At 43.6% G+C, this 22,388-nt stretch overlaps 1 protein-coding gene across 3 annotated transcripts in view; it reads right to left on the bottom strand.

The window, feature by feature from the left end:
• LOC126162509 (Down syndrome cell adhesion molecule-like protein 1 homolog) overlaps positions 1 to 3,496 on the bottom strand; it is a 169,015-nt gene extending 165,519 nt beyond the window's left edge. For all 3 annotated transcript variants that reach the window (XM_049919061.1, XM_049919062.1, XM_049919063.1), the window contains exon 1: positions 3,397 to 3,496. The gene's annotated coding sequence lies outside the window, so the exon portion shown is untranslated. The remainder of the gene's footprint in view (positions 1 to 3,396) is intronic.
• Between the last annotated feature and the right edge of the window lie 18,892 nt (positions 3,497 to 22,388).

Below are 22,388 nucleotides of genomic sequence, written 5' to 3'. Positions count from 1 at the left end.
GAATGTTATCGTGGTACCCAATGTCCTAAATGAAGCAGTTCAGTTTACGAAGGAGAGGATTAACTGTATGTGCTGCTCTGGTAAGAATGAGTCCCTGAGCCAAGAAATTCCTCCTCAAATGTAGGGCCTCCACCAAAAGCTTTCTAGGGCCTTCACCAAAAGCTCAATCGCAGGCTTGAAATTCACTGCCCCAAGACAGATACGTATAGGACGGTACTGCAGAGTATCGCTCTTGCGTAGTAGAAATGTGGAGGCATATTGAACGAAACATGCTACGGTACAGAGTGAGTAGGACTGGAACATCGGCTCTCCACTATACGCAGGATAACGCTCCTACGATATTCAGTGACCGACCGACCTTGGTACTCAAATTTTCTACATGGCTTCCCCACGTCAGTCTGTCGACATGGAGTCCATATGGAGCATAACAAGATGATTCAGCTGCTATTTCTGAACGAGAAACCTACTACATAATTTTTGCCACATTTTCAGGATATACACTCCTGGAAATGGAAAAAAGAACACATTGACACCGGTGTGTCAGACCCACCATACTTGCTCCGGACACTGCGAGAGGGCTGTACAAGCAATGATCACACGCACGGCACAGCGGACACACCAGGAACCGCGGTGTTGGCCGTCGAACGGCGCTAGCTGCGCAGCATTTGTGCACCGCCGCCGTCAGTGTCAGCCAGTTTGCCGTGGCATACGGAGCTCCATCGCAGTCTTTAACACTGGTAGCATGCCGCGACAGCGTGGACGTGAACCGTATGTGCAGTTGACGGACTTTGAGCGAGGGCGTATAGTGGGCATGCGGGAGGCCGGGTGGACGTACCGCCGAATTGCTCAACACGTGGGGCGTGAGGTCTCCACAGTACGTCGATGTTGTCGCCAGTGGTCGGCGGAAGGTGCACGTGCCCGTCGACCTGGGACCGGACCGCAGCGACGCACGGATGCACGCCAAGACCGTAGGATCCTACGCAGTGCCGTAGGGGACCGCACCGCCACTTCCCAGCAAATTAGGGACACTGTTGCTCCTGGGGTATCGGCGAGGACCATTCGCAACCGTCTCCATGAAGCTGGGCTACGGTCCCGCACACCGTTAGGCCGTCTTCCGCTCACGCCCCAACATCGTGCAGCCCGCGTCCAGTGGTGTCGCGACAGGCGTGAATGGAGGGACGAATGGAGACGTGTCGTCTTCAGCGATCAGAGTCGCTTCTGCCTTGGTGCCAATGATGGTCGTATGCGTGTTTGGCGCCGTGCAGGTGAGCGCCACAATCAGGACTGCATACGACCGAGGCACACAGGGCCAACACCCGGCATCATGGTGTGGGGAGCGATCTCCTTCACTGGCCGTACACCACTGGTGATCGTCGAGGGGACACTGAATAGTGCACGGTACATCCAAACCGTCATCGAACCCATCGTTCTACCATTCCTAGACCGGCAAGGGAACTTGCTGTTCCAACAGGACAATGCACGTCCGCATGTATCCCGTGCCACCCAACGTGCTCTAGAAGGTGTAAGTCAACTACCCTGGCCAGCAAGATCTCCGGATCTGTCCCCCATTGAGCATGTTTGGGACTGGATGAAGCGTCGTCTCACGCGGTCTGCACGTCCAGCACGAACGCTGGTCCAACTGAGGCGCCAGGTGGAAATGGCATGGCAAGCCGTTCCACAGGACTACATCCAGCATCTCTACGATCGTCTCCATGGGAGAATAGCAGCCTGCATTGCTGCGAAAGGTGGATATACACTGTACTAGTGCCGACATTGTGCATGCTCTGTTGCCTGTGTCTATATGCCTGTGGTTCTGTCAGTGTGATCATGTGATGTATCTGACCCCAGGAATGTGTCAATAAAGTTTCCCCTTCCTGGGACAATGAATTCACGGTGTTCTTATTTCAATTTCCAGGAGTGTAGAAGGCGTTAATCCCAACTACTTCGTGTGGGTGACTGAAAAACCATATAGACACAGAAGTACGAGGATCACTACAAAAGAAATGCACACTAATTTTGTAAAAAAACCGTTTTCATTCTGCATGTGTGAAAGTTTTACAGTGTGTAGATACATCCTTCCCGCTTGTTTTCAACCTTAGTTCAACCTGTTCCCGTGAGTGGCGCCATCACTCTTCAGGATGGCTGCTACACTTGACGTTCGTCAGAAGCAACGTACTCTCATAGAATTCCTGTGCTGTGAAAACGAGACAGTGGAAAACATCCACAATAGGTTGAAAAAGGTGTATGGAGATGCTGCTGTCGATCGCAGTACAGTTAGTTGGTGGGCAAGCAGGTTACGTGACGAAAGCGGGCACTGCAATATTGAGGATCGTCCTTGCAGCGGCAAGCCTCATACTGCACAGACTCCAGACAATGTGCAGAGAGTTAACGAATTGGTGACTGCTGACAGACGCATCACAGTGAACGAATTGTCACGCTACGTTGGGATAGGGGAAGGAAGTGTTTGCAGAATACTGAAAGTGTTAGCGTTAAAAAAGGTTTGTGCCAGGTTGGTTCCCAGGAAGTTGACAGTAGCTCACAAAGAAACAAGAAAAACGGTTTGCAGCGAACTTTTGGAACAGTACGAGAATGGTGGAGATGAATTTCTTGGAAGAATTGTGACTCCATCATTTTTGACCAGAGACGAAGAGGCCGTCAATGGAGTGGCATCATGCAATTTCACCCAAGAAAAAAAAAAAAATTCAAAACCACACCTTCTGCTGGAAAAGTTATGGCTACGGTGTTTTTCGATTTCGAAGGACTCTTGCTTGTGGACATCATGCCAACTGGAACCACCATAAATTCTGATGCATATGTGACGACACCGAAGAAACTTCAAGCTCGAGTGAGTGAGTCGTGTTCGACCACATCGGCAAAAGCAGGATGTTTTGATGTTGCACGACAATGCACGGCCACATGTCAGCCAAAAAAACCATGGAAGCAATCACAAAACTCGGATGGACAACATTGAAACACCCGCTTTACAATTCTGACCTGGCTCCATGTGACTACCATCTCTTTGGGAAACTGAAAGACTCTCTTCGTGGAAGAAGGTTTGAAGATGATGACTCCCTTGTGCACGCTGCCAAACAGTGGCTCCAACAGGTTGGTGCAGGGTATACGGGCGCTGGTTCCAAGATGGCGCAAGGCAGTTGTGAGGAATGGAAATTATGTGGAGAAATGAAAATATTGTTCCTACAGGATGTATCTACACACTGTAAAGCTTTCAAACATGTAGAATAAAAGGTGCATTTAAAAAAAATAGTGTGCATTTCTTTTGGAGTGACCCTCGTAAGTAATACCCTTATGCCAGTCTGATGTTTGTCGTAGGTCACCTTAAGCCGTTAATATACTTTCTCAAACTTTTAGTGATTAGCTTTTGTGGGACCATCGTACCTGGTGCGTGACGGAGCCGACGGCGTTGGTGGCGGAGCAGGCGTAGCGGCCGCCGTGCTCTGGCGCCAGGGCGGACACGTTGAGGTAGCTGAGGACGCCGTCGGCGGTGACGCGGTTGCTGACGGCGACGCGCTCCCCGCCCGGCGACGACTCGAGCGGCGCGCCGTCCAGCGCCCAGGAGACGGCGGGCGCCGGGGAGCCCGACGCCTCGCACTGCGCAGACCACGCAGAGCCGGGGGCCAGCGTCGCGTTCGCGAACGTGCGCAGCAGCACCGGCGTTGCGTCTGTGACCACCGGAGACAGGTTTGAGCAGCACATCAGCAACTGGGCTAAAGCTTACGCTGTTGCTGGTCACATACATCAGATAAAACTTTGAACATAGCTGCTAAGGTTCAGTGACCGTGTCAGAATTATATTGGAACAAATAAGCCCTCGGTCACTAATATTAAGTCAAAATTGACCTGGTTTCGACACTACTATGAGCGTCGTCTTCAGAATTAGACTAATTGTTCTAGAACATATTAGGTATATAGTACATTAATAAAATTAAAGTTTGTACTGACTGGAAAAGATGTAGTACTTACAAGTCACATATTAAAAAAGATCTAAGCGGGAAAGGCGACGTCATGAACAGTTGTGAGGTGGCGAGCCGCTAAGGGCTGCTCGTACTGTGAACAAGGGTTGCAACAAGACTGAGGTGCCCACTTTAGAAAGTGTGGGCAAGTAAACATGGTGTGGCTACGAGCGCCATCTAGTAGCCGCAGAAACAACTAGGCTACTGTACATTCAAAATTAGACACATGAAATTGTGATACAGCTGATTCAGGCATAACGTAAGCATTAATAATTATTATGTTTTAATGACGTCCACCCCGAATCCTGTACCATGTCAGGGACACTCTCTCCCCTATTCTGCGGTAATAATAATGAGGAATGGATATTTCTAAAAAGGACATTCACAGAAGTTGCAAAGTAAACGGTAACAATGAAGGTAACTGCAAATAAACCATGGGTAAAAGAAGAAATACTTCAGTTGGTCGATGAAAGAAGACACTACAAAAATGTTCAGGGAAATTCAGGAATACAGTAATACAGTAATACAAATCGCTGAGGAATGAAATCAACAGAAAGTGCAGGGAAGGTAAGACGAAATGCCTGCATGAAAAATGTGAAGAAATCGAAAAAGAAATGACTGTCGGAAGGACTGGCTAAGCATATAGTAAAGTCTAAACAACCTTCGGTGAAATTAAAAGCAAGGGTGGTAACATTAAGAGTTCAATGGGGCGCCGACCGCGGTGGTCTTGCGGTTCTAGGCGCTTCAGTCCGGAACCGCGCGACTGCTCCGGTCGCAGGTTCGAATCCTGCCTCGGGCATGGATGTGTGTGATGTCCTTAGGTTAGTTAGGTTTAAGTAGTTCTAAGTTCTAGGGGACTGATGACCTTAGATGTTAAGTTCCATAGTGCTCAGAGCCATTTGAACCATTTGAAGTTCAATGGGAATTCCACTGTTAAATGCAGAGGAGAGAGTGGATGGGTGGAAAGAGTACACTGAAGGATTCTATGAGGGGGAAGATTTGTCTGATGTGATAGAAGAAACAGGAGTCGATTTAGAAGAGATAGAATCAGAATTTAAGAGAGCTATGGAGGACTTAAGATCAAATGATGCAGAAGGGATAGACAAAATTCCACCAGGATTTCTAAAATCATTGAGAGAAGTGGCAACAAAACGACTATTCACGTTGGTGTATAGAATGTATGAATCTGGCGACATACAATTTGACTTTCGAAAAAAGTCACCCAAACAATCCCAAAGACTTGAAGAGCTGACAAGTGCGAGAATTATCGCACAATCAGCTTAACGCCTCATGCATCTAAGTTGATTACAAGGATAATATACAGAAGAATGGAGGACAATATTGAGGATATTTTAGATGACGATCATTTTGAATATCTTACACGACACAATTTTTTATGCCGCTGATACTTTGAGCAGAAGGGACAGTCTAGTAATTTAGCTGCATGAGGACTGTGGAAGGACGTGTCTATAAATTTGTCGAAGAAATCATCCCGTATACCTCCTTCCCTGTGTGTGTAATACACGGGGAAATCTAAATCAGGATGATCGGACTGTTGTGTGAAGCTAGTTCCTCATTGACCCAAGTCACTATGGCGTACGACTATTTCGGCAATGTAACAAGGTGTGACGTCTGTGTAGTAGCTACATAACTTATATGTTGCATTAACAAAGTTAAATATACTATTCCTCTCAAAATGAGTTCACTGATTTATCACTGCACTGTCTTGATTAGTTAGAAGTCTTTTCTAAAAAAAAACAGTCATTTTAATTTTGATTTTTATTTTCATCTACGCTCGTGTGAGAAAACATTAACAGGTTGTAGAGGTAGAAATTAGTGGCTCATTAACAGAAAGGGAATTAAAACTGTACTTACCGCCAAGCTTCAGTTGAGCTGTTCCTTGTGCGGTTTCTTCTGAATTGGACACCACACATTGGTACATTCCCCTATCTGATCTTTCTACGTGCGCTATCTTCAGTGTCTGCAACCAGTAAAAAAAATTATTCTTCAGAAATTTCGGCAGCACACACATATTTCATTTAATTGAATTTTCTCATTTTGAGAATACTGAGGGAGCAATCTGTTTTACCAAGTAAAAACACTCAACTGCCTAGATCGCATAAAATATTTCTTTATTCAAGACAGCCGATTTTGAGAGCAAAGCCTGTCGAAAGCGGTTGTCTTAAATAAAGAAATATTTTATGCGATTTAGGCTATTGAATGTTAAAAAGTATCACTCTTGTTGAGCAGAGAGCTGTGTAAAGTAGAGGGCTATGTTTACAATTTATGAAACCAAAATTATCATAGGCTGTGTGTCATAAACAAACAAACGAACAAACAACATACACGCAAAGACCTTTTCCACTGTTTTACGATGACATGTAAGACAACACCTAAGGGACATAAAATTTGAGTAACATGTAAGGATCATGTTTGGCACATTTATTTCGGTGTTCTGTCTAGATAGTGAACATATTTTTTCCCTTTATCTTTTACGCTATCGCCACATCAAAACTGTTAAAATGAAAGAAAATTTACTACTACAATATCAGAGAAAATTAAGTAGTACATGTGTTTCACGGCAAACTTAACTATAGGAGCACTAATTCCTGAAGTGGGTCGTATGAATATGTATGATTTGCAGTCGTGGGAATGTTGGTAATACATGCACTGAGATTCGTTTATAGAAGACGTCAGTCTTATCTGAAGTTGTGTGAAGAGACCATTTCTGTTAGTGATGGTTAACTGGGCTGCCTACCTCTGAGGCGAGCAGGCGCACCCTGCTGGAGGGGGTGAGCAGCTGCGCGTCCTTGAGCCAGACTACCGATTGCTTGGGGTGGCCGTCCGTTGTGCAGTTGAACAGCGCCGTCTTCCCCACGTCCACCACCTGCACCTGTGGGCTCATGTAGGCCGACAGCTGCTCTGCCAACAAGCACACCAAGATCCTGAACCACATACTTCATGGTTAGCTCTGCTTTCTGACATTGTATTGTGAAGCTTTAAGAAAAATACTCATCAGCAAAAACTTTTTTCTCTCTCAGTTCTTACAACATTTCCTACACAGTTCATAGAGCACTTGTAGAACTGAGAACTTTGTCATTGTCAACACCACACAAGTAAATCACTAACAGAAACTGAAAATGTTACACCATGAAGCCCCAGTCCGATATTTATTAACTTTGTGGAGATGTTTACGGCGTAATGTGTATTGAATTATTAAAATTTTGTTCCATTCGGAACTGATTTTCGCCATCAACAAGTGTGGGTTGTGACTCCCATGGGCATGTATACTACCTTGCATGCATAGTTGTATGGAAGCAGCCTGTACCATAATGTCATCTCAAGGAATTTCTGCTAGGCCTGAAATTCATGCTATGTCCGTTAATGCATATTGAAAGCTGATATGAAAATTTATGTCTCCTCATCGCTTACTAGACATGATCTGTGGGTGACCAATCAGTAGATTGGGCAGGACTGTAAATATTTATGGCGTTTGTGGTGAATTGCAGTATGGAATCTCGCATTATCCTGCTGGAATATGCTGTTTGGTACCCTGATCATGAAGGATATACAAACAGAGTACACAATACTTGCCACATACTGGCAAGCATAAGTCCTCTCTTCGCCAATCACCAAATCAGTCTAGTTACCATATCCAACACTTCTCCCTCTTCCCCACTGTCAGAGGAGACACTCTGCCTGTACCTCCACCTAGATTTCAGTTGTTGTCGCCCGTTTATTCGCCAGAGCCAATAAAACAGGGCTACGATATTCCATCATGTTCCCAGCAATTGGGTAGATATGGGACTCGAAAATTTCTGCTTCACTAAATCGTCTGCAGATACGTTGGCGTCGATCTGACCGCCACGAAAGAAGCGAGGCTCAACAATAAACACCACACTCACAGTTGACTCTGGCTCCAGGCTGTGGAAGTTTCTGTTGTATGTGGTATGGTGTCACCAGTAAACGACGCATGGATATTCGAGATCTTAACCCAGCTTCCAGTAATCTCTTCCCCACTGTCAGAGGTGACACACTGCCTGTACCTCCACCTAGATTTCACTTGTTGTCGCCCGTTTATTCGCCAGAGCCAATAAAACAGGGCTACGATATTCCATCATGTTCCCAGCAATTGGGTAGGTATGGGACTCGAAAATTTCTGCTTCACTAAATCGTCTGCAGATACGTTGGCGTCGATCTGACCGCCACGAAAGAAGCGAGGCTCAACAATAAACACCACACTCACAGTTGACTCTGGCTCCAGGCTGTGGAAGTTTCTGTTGTATGTGGTATGGTGTCACCAGTAAACGACGCATGGATATTCGAGATCTTAACCCAGCTTCCAGTAATCTCTTCCCCACTGTCAGAGGTGACACCCTGCCTGTACCTCCACCTAGATTTCACTTGTTGTCGCCCGTTTATTCGCCAGAGCCAATAAAACAAGGCTACGATATTCTCGTTGTGTAGTTCTTCTACAAGGACGCTTGTCTACTTTCCTTGTCGCAGTATTGTCTTGAGTCCATTTCGTCTCCGCTCGTTGTGTAGTCATTGCACCATACCCAAATATTTGTGCAATTTGTCGGTATGATACTCCCCTGCCCCTCTTGCCGATGATTCGACCTTTCTTAATGTTTTCTAGATGGCAATAAACTGCACGTGAACGTAGTCTGGGAAGAATGTGTTGTGATCTCCAGCTGAAAAGTTACAGTTACGGTAGACACAGCCATTAGTCAGCATATGCTCTTCGCCAATCTTCAGGTGCAGAAATGGTTTTTCTTCCTATGCTGAAAATTAGCACGGATCAGGACGATTCTTTAACCAACAATCGCACAGGCGTGTACGAGGGTCGTTCAGTAAGTAATAAAACACATTTTTTGTGAAATGTTTTTGGTTTTATTTAGGATTCCAATACGCCATACTATTCCCCATTCTTTTGGCTGCAGCACACTATTTTCAACATAATCCCCGTTCAATACGATGGCCTTAAGCCACCTTATTGAAAGGGACTGTATGCTCGAATGGTACCACTCTACTAGTCCACGTCGGAGGCAACGTCTTCCTGAATCAATAACGTCTCCCTCATCCATGTAGCGCTTTCCGAGGAGTGAACCCTTCATTGGGCCAAACAGATGGAAGCCGGAAGGTGCGAGATCAGTGCTGTAAGGTAGGTGAGGAAAAACTGTCCAATGAAGTCTTGTGAGCTTCTCTTGGATGCGCATCCTTACGTTGTCATGGAAAACGAGAAGTTCGTTTGCAGTTTTGTGGCTTCTCCGTATACATTCTGCAAGAGCCTGTGAATATCTAGGATGCTCTGGTTTTCCGCCGAAAGAAACTCAGTGCCAGCTCTCTACTTGGAAAGCTGCTCCATTACAAGCGCCATTTTGAAGGCTACGTATAACACCTATCGAAACTGCGAGAAACTATAGGAGCTGAAGCGGGAATATTCCACGATGTCCCACAACAAATTGCGCATTTTTTCAACCGAAATTGACAGAGAAAAAAGTGGGTTGCATTACTTATTGAACGTCCCTCTTTAATACAGGGATATCAGTTTGGTTTCGTTGCGCAAGATGTTCACAGTGTAACTTTCTCCATTTCAGGCAGCATATATCAGAAGTTTGAGAGTGTAGCTGCCTCTGCAATGCAGAAACGCACAGATGTAAAATGAGCACCATAAATCATATCATTGATGCCAGAGTATCGGTAGGATCACGTTGTGTAGAACTAAGGGATTCGTAAAAATGTTTAGCAAAATATGCAGGAAAACTAGTGTGAATGTAGAACGGAGGTACCGGTAAATGTGGAGCTATGGAGACAGGTCATCAGCTGTCCTTTGATAGCACATTCAGTGAAAGCAATGCCTGGAAAACGCTAGGGTCTGGGTTCGAGTTTGTCTGATATAGAGTTTTAGCCTGTCAGGAAGTTCAATTGTAAAGAAAACACTACACTATCAACAATGAAACTAAATTCACTATTTCTGAAAGTGCTCTTGTTCCCACTTACACGTATATTTTAATGAGATGGGCAAGCAAAAAGCTTGGTAATTCAACAAAGCTTTGTTTCATGAGGAGAGGTCGAACATGTTGAGAGTGTCATCAAGAAGTGGCGAAGCACGTTTTCCAAGTTCCTTCACTTCGTCTATATGCTAGATGTGTATGAGTAACTAGGACAGAACTGCAGAAAATAACGAATTCGGCAATGTAGATGGAGGGATATGTACTTCATCAAAATTTTGCTTCATTTGTGTGTAGAACTATAAAAAAAAGTAACTCTTACCTTGACGGACACTTTCCAACTAGTTACATGCATGATCTATATTTTTTAAGCTAATGCGTCTGCAAGTCCACGTTTTATTACTGTTAAATGATTTTAGCTGGTGTTGTATGGGATTCAACGTTTACGGATTCCTGCATCCAAGAAATATCAACAGTATAATATGTTTACAGGAACGGACGTGTAAGTAATCATTGAAAGTAGCTATAAAATAAGGAAATGATTAGGAAAATCTTGTTGCTTAAGGATAAGTTACGCGGCATATTTCACAGCTAATCGCATTCTGCATGCATAAAATCCGCAATTTTAGACTAGCTGATTAGCAGCAATTGTATATTACACTGAAATTTTTGTTAATACGAAGTCTAGTAGGTAAGGGCACTAAAACATCCAGAAAGGAAGCAGACATTATTTACGTGAGACGACAGAACTCCCCACCATGGTCTCACAACACAAAACATGCAATTGCCCACCGAGCAGTATTATGCGAGGGAAATAATTTCGTTTGTTCTCGCATGATAGTCGATTAGGAAGGTGTATGCCAAACTTATGATAACAATAATAGTCTTGATTTCGTGTTTGGGCTATTCCTCACGAAGCTTTATAAAAGTTCTGTAAGTTGTTTGCTTCGTTCTTCGAGGCAGATACTGAAAGCAACCTTCCGAAATATTTCGTGAGTCTTACGCACATGATACATGATGTTTAGCCTCCATGAGTGTACAAATCGCCCTTCATCTCATTCGCATGATCACTCCGTAGTCGAGTGAATATTAGGTTGAGACTGATGTTGGCAAGAAAAGAGGTAAGTAGACTTGTATGCAAAACCGGACGATGAAAGTAACTTTAATAATGCGTCACTGCCAAGTAACATTACTTGATGTTATTTAGACCATACATAGAAAGAACTGCTGCAGTGTGCTACATAAATTAAGTCAAAGAAATACGCAATGAGATGAACAGAAATGAGACTTTTATTCAAAGACAGTAGTTACGCTGAAGTCATTGCGATTTATGATCGTCACTTGGTCATTACAAAATGAGGTCCCTGGCCGTGTGTGACGGCAGTGCGCGCTCTGCAACGTGTAACCACGCTGGCCACAAAGTTGTTAAGGAGTTCTTGTGCTAGGGAGTTCCATTCCTCCGTCAGTGCGTTTGACAACTGTTGGATGGTCGCTGGTGCATTTGGACATCCAGCAATACGACTCCCCGACGCATCCCACTCGTTCTCGATGGAATTTAAGTCGGGGGAACGGACAGGCCAGTTCATTCGCCTAATGTTCTTTCGTTGCAAGAGCTCTTCGACTTGCACTATTCGATGCAGTTGAACATTGTCATCCATAAAAGTGTAGTCAGGGCCGAATGCACCCCTGAAAATACGTACAACAGGAAGGAGTACACTGTCACAATTACGTTGGCCAGTAAGTGTGGCACGTTCACAGATCTGGAGGTTAGTACGCCCATGCAACTTTATGCCTCCCCACACCATAACACATGGACCACCAGAAAGATAATCTTCGACAATATAACTGCGTTATGCGTTCCTGCCTATCGCCACATGAGGGCAAGACCAGCAGTATCGGAAATGATAGATTTGGTGCTCCAGGTGTTACGATGTGGAGGGAGGAATAATGTTATTTGGACATACTAACTCCAAATCTTTGAATACAATACACTTACCGGTCAACGTTATTGCGACACTGTACTCCTTCTCTGTGTGCGACTTATCAAGGGCGCTTTGCAATTGACTTCACTTCTGTGGCTGAAAAAGACCGACTGAAACGAACAGCGCAAGGTGGAGGAGCTCTTGGAATGAGAGAATATTCGGGGTATGGACTGGCTTGCCCGTCCCCCTGACTTAAGCCCCATTGAGAACGTGTAGGTTGTGTTCGGGAGACATATTGCAGCATGTCCATATGAACCAACGACCATCCAGCACTTGTCAACCACACTGGTGGAAGGGAGGAACGCCGTACCACCGCAACCCCTTACTAACCTTGTGGCCAACAAGGGAGCACATTGCACAGCATGCAATGTCGTCTACTGTGATCACACATCCAATTAAGAACCATATCCGGCCTTTTTTTGAAATCCAGGGGACCACTATGAATCGCGGTGACGTAAGTTTGTCTTCGAACAAATGTGTAATTTCTTTTCATCTCATTGCGTATTTTTTTCAGTTACTTAGTGTACTGTACTGCAACAATTCTTTCAATGTATCGTCCAAATTCATTCGAGGTATGTTACTTGGCAGTGACACTTCATGCGAAGGTTACTGTCGTCCTTAAGTTTGCACACCAGTGTACATTTTTTTCTAACGGATCTCCACAGCTCGTAAATATTTAAGGGAAGTCATATTTATATAGCACCTGCAGAAGCTGTTTAGACAGCTCTTTACTTGCTCCAAGTATCATGTGAAACGATCACCATCAGACCACATAAAATGGTTGAGGGATTTATATAGTATATGACCATCTGGAGTTGCATGGTTGGTTAGTGTATTAACGTGGCCTGTCTGTCGCGTCTACTAAGAATGGTGTACAACCTGCAGCCATCCAACATGGCGTAACAACGATGGTCGCACGAATCCCAAGCGACAAGGATTGGAGAAGAGTGTCACGTCTTATCAGAGACAAGTTTTTTTATACACGAGAGGTCCACCACAACCATTTTCTGATCGATCACTGTTAAGGGAACTGCCTTACAGGCAGTGGATACCTAGACTCGGGTACATCGAAAAGGGGACTGTTCAGAGTGGCACATAAAGTTGCTCGTCTTCAGCGGGCTAAGCAAAGACGTACAGAAACTGGACACAGCTGACTAGAGGCGTTTAGTGTGGCCCCATGAGTCGCGATTTTGGCTCTTCTCAAATGGTGGTAGCCACTGAGTGCATCAAGGTGCCAACGAAGCATTTAACCAGCAATGTGTTGTGGGTTTAGATCAGGTGAGAGTGGGTTGTGAGATGTTTTTGTTGTGTTTTCGTACCATGACTTCATCCGGCTCATTCAGGTTACCTTGATCATAAACCAGGATCTTCATTATAATTTCTACGTCTTAACAATACTGCGGAAACTCTCGTTATCCACGATGACAATTGCTGTGTTCACAGAGCTGTAGGCATTCATTGCTGTTTTCACAAACACTCAAGGCGCCCTTTGCACCTTATCCGATCTTAATGCATAGAAACAACTTTGAGCAGCGGGTGAAAGCTACAGTGAATCTAATCATCAATAAATCAGTATATCTGAATCAAATTGTGAACACCCTCCTTCGCCGAATTGAGGTCATTATCAAGGGTAAAGGCGCTGTTACTCGGTATTAGCTTGATGACATCAGATGACTAATTTTTTGTCAGTTGTGCTTATGGCTTACTTTCAAAGGGGCAAGGCTTATATGTTGCGCGCACGGCGTACTCACTGGTGACGAGCAGTGAGGTGGAGGCGCGTTCGCTGCCCACGCTGTTGTTGACGACGCAGGTGTAGCGGCCAGAGTCCTCCAGCTGGGCGCTGCGCAGGTACAGGCTGCCGCCCACCTGGATCACGCGCTCGTCCGTCGCCACAGCAACGCTTTGCCCGCCGCGGCCCCGGTACCACCTGCAGACAAAATGCCAGTAAAAGCAGATGCCTTGAGCTGTGGGACAAGTGTCTACGGATCCGTCTGTCTCACCAGGAGGTAGATTCATTGATTTACCCGATTATGATTGGCGTTCCAAAGCACAAGTGGCGTTTCTGATTGGTCAACTGTTTCATATACACTAACTGTAGCGACTGATCTCACCGAATACGCCTCATCGACAAGCTCACCATTTCAATGTACCATTCGCTCCCTTCCATTCCTTCAGAATTCCAAAGAAGTTATATACTGAAGCTGTGGGACTAGTATCTGTGGGAGATTCAATACAACGAATGCTTTCCTTAACAACTCTCTCGTTATAGAATATATTATTATTCTCCCGGCTGACAAGGGCAATCCAACAGTAGTTATAATTGTGACTAGTTATAACGGTAACATTAAATTTATTAGATCTTATAACACCCCAACGACCCCCTTAAAGTCAATTAGGACAGAATATCGTAATATGAAGTAGGGAAGAGTTATCTTGGCAAATACATTTTTGCCGATAACCTAACACCAATAACTTTTGATAACAACTACATTGTACAGGGTTATTACAAATGATTGAAGCGATTTCACAGCTCTACAATAACTTTATTATTTGAGATATTTTCACAATGCTTTGCACACACATACAAAAACTCAAAAAGTTTTTTTAGGCATTCACAAATGTTCGATATGTGCCCCTTTAGTGATTCGGCAGACATCAAGCCAATAATCAAGTTCCTCCCACACTCGGCGCAGCATGTCCCCATCAATGAGTTCGAAAGCATCGTTGATGCGAGCTCGCAGTTCTGGCAAGTTTCTTGAATCTTTCACATAACCCCACAGAAAGAAATCGCATGGGGTTAAGTCGGGAGAGCGTGGAGGCCATGACATGAATTGCTGACCATGATCTCCACCACGACCGATCCATCGGTTTTCCAATCTCCTGTTTAAGAAATGACGAACATCATGATGGAAGTGCGGCGGAGCACCATCCTGTTGAAAGATGAAGTCGGCGCTGTCGGTCTCCAGCTGTGGCATGAGCCACACGTGAAACTTGCCCGCACGCGTTCAACCGTTTCTTCGCACACTGCAGGCCGACCCGTTGATTTCCCCTTACAGAGGCATCCAGAAGCTTTAAACTGAGCATACCATCGCCGAATGGAGTTAGCAGTTGGTGGATCTTTGTTGAACTTCGTCCTGAAGTGTCGTTGCACTGTTATGACTGTCTGATGTGAGTGCATTTCAAGCACGACATACGCTTTCTCGGCTCCTGTCGCCATTTTGTCTCACTGCGGTGTCGAGCGCTCTGGCGGCAGAAACCTGAAGTGCGGCTTCAGCCGAACAAAACTTTATGAGTTTTTCTACGTATCTGTAGTGTGTCGTGACCATATGTCAATGAATGGAGCTACAGTGAATTTATGAAATCGCTTCAATCATTTGTAATAGCCCTGTACATCACTGAGGGTTTTTGTTATGAAAAGAGGAGGAAGAAACCTCAGATTTAATTAATGGACAAATATCCAAGTGATAATTGCAATTAATATCTCGAAAGCTAAGTCCAAGGTGATGTTAGTCAGAGATAACTTTTATGTGGAAGAGAGTTGTAAGCGCAACGAAGAAATTCGATGCGCCTACAATACACTTTCACAGAATAACTCGCTTGCTGGCTCTCGTCCTGTAAAGACGTACGAGAACAATTCTTGTCTTAGTTACTGAGAGTACGGAACGCGACGAGATTGTTTTGCATTCAGAAGTGTTTCTTGCGTGACGTGATTCACGAACTTCGGAAACAGATTTTCTAAGCAGAGGAACTGATAGACGCGTTTAACCGTGCATAACGGGTTAATTGAACTTTATTGACGAAACTAGTGAATATTGGACTTGAATTTCAAATAGTTGGAACAAAAAGAAGAGTGGATAGTATATCAAAGGACTACACTCAATTACTCTCGGGTAGGACACAATTACACGACTTCACGAGGATAATACAATTACGCTGAAGAGTCAAGTTGTCGTAATTGGCAAGAAATTTAATTTTAATAGAACTGACTTTACCAACCAACTGCGTGTGTGTGTGGTGCGAAAGTTATAAAGTATTTAGTGGCCAAGGAACAATGAACTGTTCGTTACAAGTGAAATATCAAGCGTGGACTACATTATTAAGTGATTTAATCAATGATAGTTAACCAACGACTGTTTAGTAGGGACAATTTAATCTGAATATCAAAATACCTACTTCATTAATTGAAAAGAGAACTTTTGAACATTTTTTTAACATTACGGCGTAGGTTCACTCAGACGTGATCAAAGAGTATCTGTGGATCTCGCTTCATACAGGTTCAACAACTCCATAGCAACGAGCCAACAACGTACGAGAAGACTGATAATCACAATGTTTCCTCCCAATTGGTGGTGTGTACGGTGCGGATGAGATAAGATTTAACAACTAATGTATATCCGGGCAATGAAACATTCAATCTTAAACCAGAAGAAGCATCCATCGTACGAGTTCGCATTTCATTCTCCCGTCACCAACAGGGACCTACGTCATCGCGCATCGTGTCTCAACTCCACTGCGAGAGCTGTGGCAACAGCAGCTCTACGGCGTCGACAATATCAGCACGCGGTTGGAGTGCGGGGACGCCACAATCTGCAGACTTGTAGCAACCTGAGTAAGGATCCCACTGACAATGTTCTTAGAACTGTTACATGATTGGTAAAAATACTCGTCAATCGATCAGAGCGTACAGAAAGACAAGTTCAGTTGCGCCACCACGATTTCATGTTGTGCCAAAAATTCATAAAGAGACACATAGCAAGTGCTTTTGGTCTGCCCAACAGTTCTATTACCAAGTTCTTGACAACTGTATGACGACTACATGCGGGCCGATCTTTTACATCAAGAATTCAGGAGATTTTATCGGTAAATTAAATGGCTGGATTGACCACCTGGGCACATATTAATCATTGTTAATGTGGTACTGCTGTGTACCAAGAATCCACTTAATAGGGTGGTGGAGAAACTGAATCGGATTTTTCCTGCCAATATTGCAGAACTGTTTGAATAATATGACCAGATGGATGGCAAGGGTATTGGAAACCCCTTAAGCCCGGTGATAGCTGATTTCTTCATGGAAAAATTCGGAGAACAGTCATTAGAAACAGCCAATAAAAAACCGAATAATTGGTTACGTGCATGATACGTCTGTGTTGTGCACACATGTCAGAGAGGAACTGTGTCGTTTTCATGAACATCTAAGGGAGATTAATCCGAGATTCAGTTCACTGTGGAGGAGGAGGTAGACGCAGGTTACACATTCTGTATGTGTTAGTCTTGAAGAAAAATGATGGTAGCGTAGGCCACAAGGCATACCAAAAATCCTCACACATGGACCATTACCTACACCAAGACTGAAATCACCACCCACGATAAGAGCAAAGTGTATTAAAAACATTAGCAAATAGAGTGAGGAAAATTGTGAACCAGAGCTGCTCGACGTTGAATAGGAATATCTCACAAATGTGTTACTGCAGAACAGATAATCATCCGCTGGGATTAAAATAGAATTAAGACAGCCACGAAGAAATCGTAGCGAAATATGGGTGTGAAACCAAGATTTTCCTGGATTTCATTAAAAACATTACTGACAGCATAGCATATATCTTGACGAAACGGAATATAGCTAAAATCTAAAAACCTACCCGAAAGATACAAGAACGCCTAAAGTCGGCCAAGGATGCTCAAAAACGCTAGAAACAGCAGGAATTTACAGGATTCTCCGTATTTGTAGAGACGTGTATGTGGGCTTTTCTAAAAGAAGGGTCGAAAAACGTCTAGAAGAACACAAGGTCAGCTGCAGAAGGAGAGAATCAAGTAGATCAGTTGTTGAACAACATGGTTTGCAGCCTGGGCATGACCGGTTTCGGTTTGATAAGCCTCAGGTACTGCCAGCCACTAGCGGACTACAGAGCTTACTAAACACCACAATAATTTTAATCGGAAGAAGGAGGATGTGGAACTGAATGGTATCTGGATTCTGGTACTGAAGAAGATGTATACCAGTCTTCCCCCATTGGGTGATAGCAACAGCGGATAACAGCATTTGACAATGACCAATTGCACTCACGTTTTCAAAACACGTGAAGTCAAGCAACTGCGCCGGTGCCCGCAGAAACGGAATTTTGCGCCAATTAGTAACAGCAATTAGGAACATCTGACCTTCAGAAAAGTTACAGCCCCCGTTGAACAAGTCCTCTGCAGATGGGAACGAAACGTTGGGTTTCAATAAGAGATTTATCCGACCGTGGAATAACACTTTGAGACATAGTGACTCTGTTTGAGTCCACATGGCCTTTTATTTTTTTCTCAGCTGACTGAATCCACTTGCTCTCAGGCCTACATGGCGCTGCAATCTGCGTAAATTTTTGTACAGAGTCTGTTTCGTTGTCATAAGAAAGTTTCTAATACTGGTGTTCACTTCAGTTATGGTGGCTGCAGTTCAGTTTACTCAGGTAAACATTTCTTGCGCTTATATAAGGTATGTTCCCAGATACTTATGTTCGAAAATGTTGAAGATATAATGTGTAATACGTTAATATACGAAACAAAGTATATAGTTAATATAGTTAGCACAATATGCATATGATCGCTTCATATGGGGCCTCTGTACTTGACCACGTCTGTCCGAACCTTGGTCTAGCGGTTCTGGCGCTGCAGTCCGGAACCGCGGGACTGCTACGGTCGCAGGTTCGAATCCTGCCTCGGGCATGGGTGTGTGTGATGTCCTTAGGTTAGTTAGGTTTAAGTAGTTCTAAGTTCTAGGGGACTTATGACCTAAGATGTTGAGTCCCATAGTGCTCAGAGCCATTTGAACCATTTTTGTCCGAACCTAATCTGTATTTTCTTCCCCCCATGCCTAGGAAAACGCTATCTAAGAAAGAAATAATAGGAATATTAGAAATTCTTGACAAAGTTACATCTTAACCCGAATCAGAAAGTGATGAAAGTGACTTTCATACCTGTCCTGATCCTCTCCTGGACGTTATTACTGAAGGAAGCGATGTCGAGAAGCTAACACTCAAAATCCCGGAAGGCCTAACAATTTCAGAGAGTGAAAGTGATTACGATAATGATGATGATAGTTTTCGCTGTAATGACGACGTGTCTTTATCTTCTTTTGCCACTAATAGGTGGAGTAAAGTTTATTGTGGTAGTATAAAGTGTCCTGACTTCAATGAGTATGTTAGCGTAAAGGGCAAACTGAAAAAGGAAAGTAACAATATGACACCACAAGATTCCTTTTCAGTTATTTTTTGCGATGATTTGATTGAACATTTAGTGTTTCAAACTAACTTATATGCTACTCAGAAAGCGAAACCATCTAAACCTGTAAACAAAGATGAAGTGCTAGTTTTTCTGAAAATAAATACTTACATGGGAATGAAACGACCTTGTAGTTACCACGACGGTCTTGCCATGAAGAGTTGAGGGACACTTATGTAAGTTCACTCGTGTCCCTAAATAGCTCTGAGTGGCTACTATCATACGTTCATTTGAATGATAGCACGATGGCTAGAAGGGCTTCTCCAAATTAGGATAAGCTTTATAATACAAGATCTATGCTTGGCAGATTGAGTAAAACTTTCAAAGGGAATTATGCCCCCACCAAAAATCAAGCAGTTGATGAATGCTTGGTGAAATTCAAAGGTAGTGTTAGTTGTAAATAACACATGTCCAAGAAACCCATCAAAAAAGGATATAAGATGTGGCTTCGAGCCGATAAGTTAGGGTTTGTTTGTGATTTTCAAGTGTATACTGGGAAAAAAGATACGGCTGAGGTTCATTTGGGACAAAAAATTATACCTGATTTGTGTGAGGGCCTAGAAGGGAAAGGTTATAATTCATTTTTTGATAAATGCTTCACAAGTTTGCCATTATTCGAAAAGCTAAAACGACGTGGGATGTCTGGTTGTGGTAGTGTCAGTGTGATCGCAAAGATCTGCCACTAGAGGAGTATGATAAAAAACTCAGTAGAGGGAAATGTGATTGGTCAGTAAGGAATGATGGAATAACCTGTATAGAATGGAAGGACAAAGGCACTGTTTTATTTGTATCTACTATTAGTTCTCCAAATGACGTTTCCGTTGTAAACAGAAAGGACGCTGATGGTAGCATAAAGCAAGTTGCTTGTCCTAACGTTTCTAAGGCAAATAATGCGAATATGGGGTGCTTTCACAAAGCTTACATGTTACGATCATTTTATACAATTGATAGAAACACAAAAAGATCATGGCTAATATTGTTGTGGTAATTTGTTTATATATCAGTAATAAACTCATTTATTTTGTAAGCTTTGTGCAACAATAGTAGAATTTGACGACCCAAAGACTTTAGAAGGAGTGTTGTAACTGGTTTAGTAGGCACTAGAAATGTGATAGGTTTACCAGGTCCATCCTGTAGTATACCATAGATGCCCATGGAAAAGAGAAAGTCGGACGCAAAACACGTGCCACAGCATGGCCCTACAAAACGTTGCATGTATTCTAGTATGAAAAAAAAAAAAACCCCTCAAACATCCAGCAGAAGTTGTAACACGTGATGTGGGCTTATGCTTGTCATCTGACATGAAATGTTCCATAACTACTTATTTTGAATCTGTTCTGGGTATGTTGTGTCTTTTTTGAGTGTTGTGCATGTCACTAAAATCTCCCACAGTGGCTTCAAGTGAAGCCACCCCCAACTTGTCTGCAAATGTAAGAAAAAATTAATAAAGTTTCATTTTCAATATCTTATTCTGTATTTGATTTAATTTAATCAGTTTCCACATGAAATTCAGTGGTTTTATGTTCTGTTCATCAAAGGGATGCCAGCCCATAATATTTTAATTAATATCATCGTTTCACTGTTGAAACGAAGATGATTCTTTTTTGCTTTTGGTGAAGTTTATCAAGTGTTTCTAATAGTTGTCCTATAATGGTATACAAAATAGGTATTTTCAAAAGTCTTTGTTCCTCAGTATTGCACAACACTGCTAAGGAATACCAAGATGGATGTGGTTGGGGGTTTGACAACACACGGAGGTGCCGGACGCTGTGGCCGAGCCGTTCTAGGCGCTTCAGTCCGAAACAGCGTGACCGCTATGGTCGCAGGTTCGAAACCTGCCTCGGGCATGGATGAGTATGATTTCCTTAGTTAGTTAAGTTTAAGTAGTTCTAAGTTCTAGGGGAGTGATGACATCAGATGTTCAGTCCGATAGTGCTAGAGCCATTGGAACCATTGAACAACACGTAGGAATAGTGGGGCGAGCTTCACTCAAAAAATACAGAAACATGCCATTGGTGGGAAAACTGAGGAGGAAAATTTAAACGACTCTGCACTAATTATTGTCTGAAAGCCTTACATTATTTTATTACTTTGGTAAAGAAGTACCGCCAAATTTATTAAGAACATGAACCGCACAGTGGATTAATTTATTGAAGGCAAAAGGTAATGTTAAAAGCCACCAATCAGTAAGATTCTCGGGGGGGGGGGGGGAGTATAGAAGTGTGATTAATGAGTGTTTGTCACAAGGAATAAGGTGGTGAAAATGAGTGAACAAGGCGCAGAAGTAAGGGAGCCATCACCAGGACACCGAATACGCTACTTCAGTTGGAGGGGGCCACAACTGAGCAGCCGAGGGAATTGTAGGCAGACATTAGCACTTCAGGCAGTCGTCTACGAAACTTCAACAGAAACAATGAATTATTCCAGTGCTTAGCACCTAGGGTTAAAATTAACTAAACCAGTATAAATCTCGCGGGTGAAGAGAACTGCATCTGCTACAGTTTGTATAGGAGACGTACCACGCCATCTAGAAAAACTCGAAGCCATTCCAGGAGAGTCTTTTTAACTGCTCGTGGTTTTGCAGCATCGTTCCACCTCATGAGTGACGAATATAAATAAACTGTCATGAAGCGCGTGGAAGGTTTAATTAAGGGAATATTCCCAAGTACCACGGGGAAAACTTCATAGATTCCGCTGCTTTACGAAGCTCTTTCTGAACACTTGGCTAGGAGCAATTACTGAGCAGGCAGGGAGGCTGTTGGAGTGAATCTCTGAACACTGCGCTAAGGAGACGTCGATGAATAAGTGGATATAAAAACCGATACAGAACTCGGACCAGCAGAGACTGAGAAAGAACTGAATGCTTCAGTACTGACTGCCCTCTACTTTTTGCTTGACTAATACTGCCACTTTAACCATACAAAGTGCTGCTGGATTACAAGCAATCATTTGCATCCCTTTTCAGGGTTCCGTACCTCGGTCGGTAAAAACGGAATCCTTATAGGACCATTTTGTAGTCTGCCTGTACGTGAGCCGAGGCCTCTTTTTCTCATGAAGTTGTAGAGGACTCAAGATGAGATTTATGTCAAACACTAAGACCTAAGGTTCCTTGGCGGTGTGAAAAATTTATGTCATACATACACAGAAAAAAACGCCGCGCCACGAAAGAATTATTTGATTGGGACGGAAATCGGTAGATGTGACGTACATGTACAGAGGAAC

Source organism: Schistocerca cancellata, chromosome 2, assembly GCF_023864275.1.
Source record: "Schistocerca cancellata isolate TAMUIC-IGC-003103 chromosome 2, iqSchCanc2.1, whole genome shotgun sequence".
Lineage (NCBI taxonomy): Eukaryota > Metazoa > Arthropoda > Insecta > Orthoptera > Acrididae > Schistocerca > Schistocerca cancellata.
The sequence above is the reverse complement of the archived record's forward strand: the minus strand, read 5'-3'. Positions and strand labels throughout refer to the sequence as shown.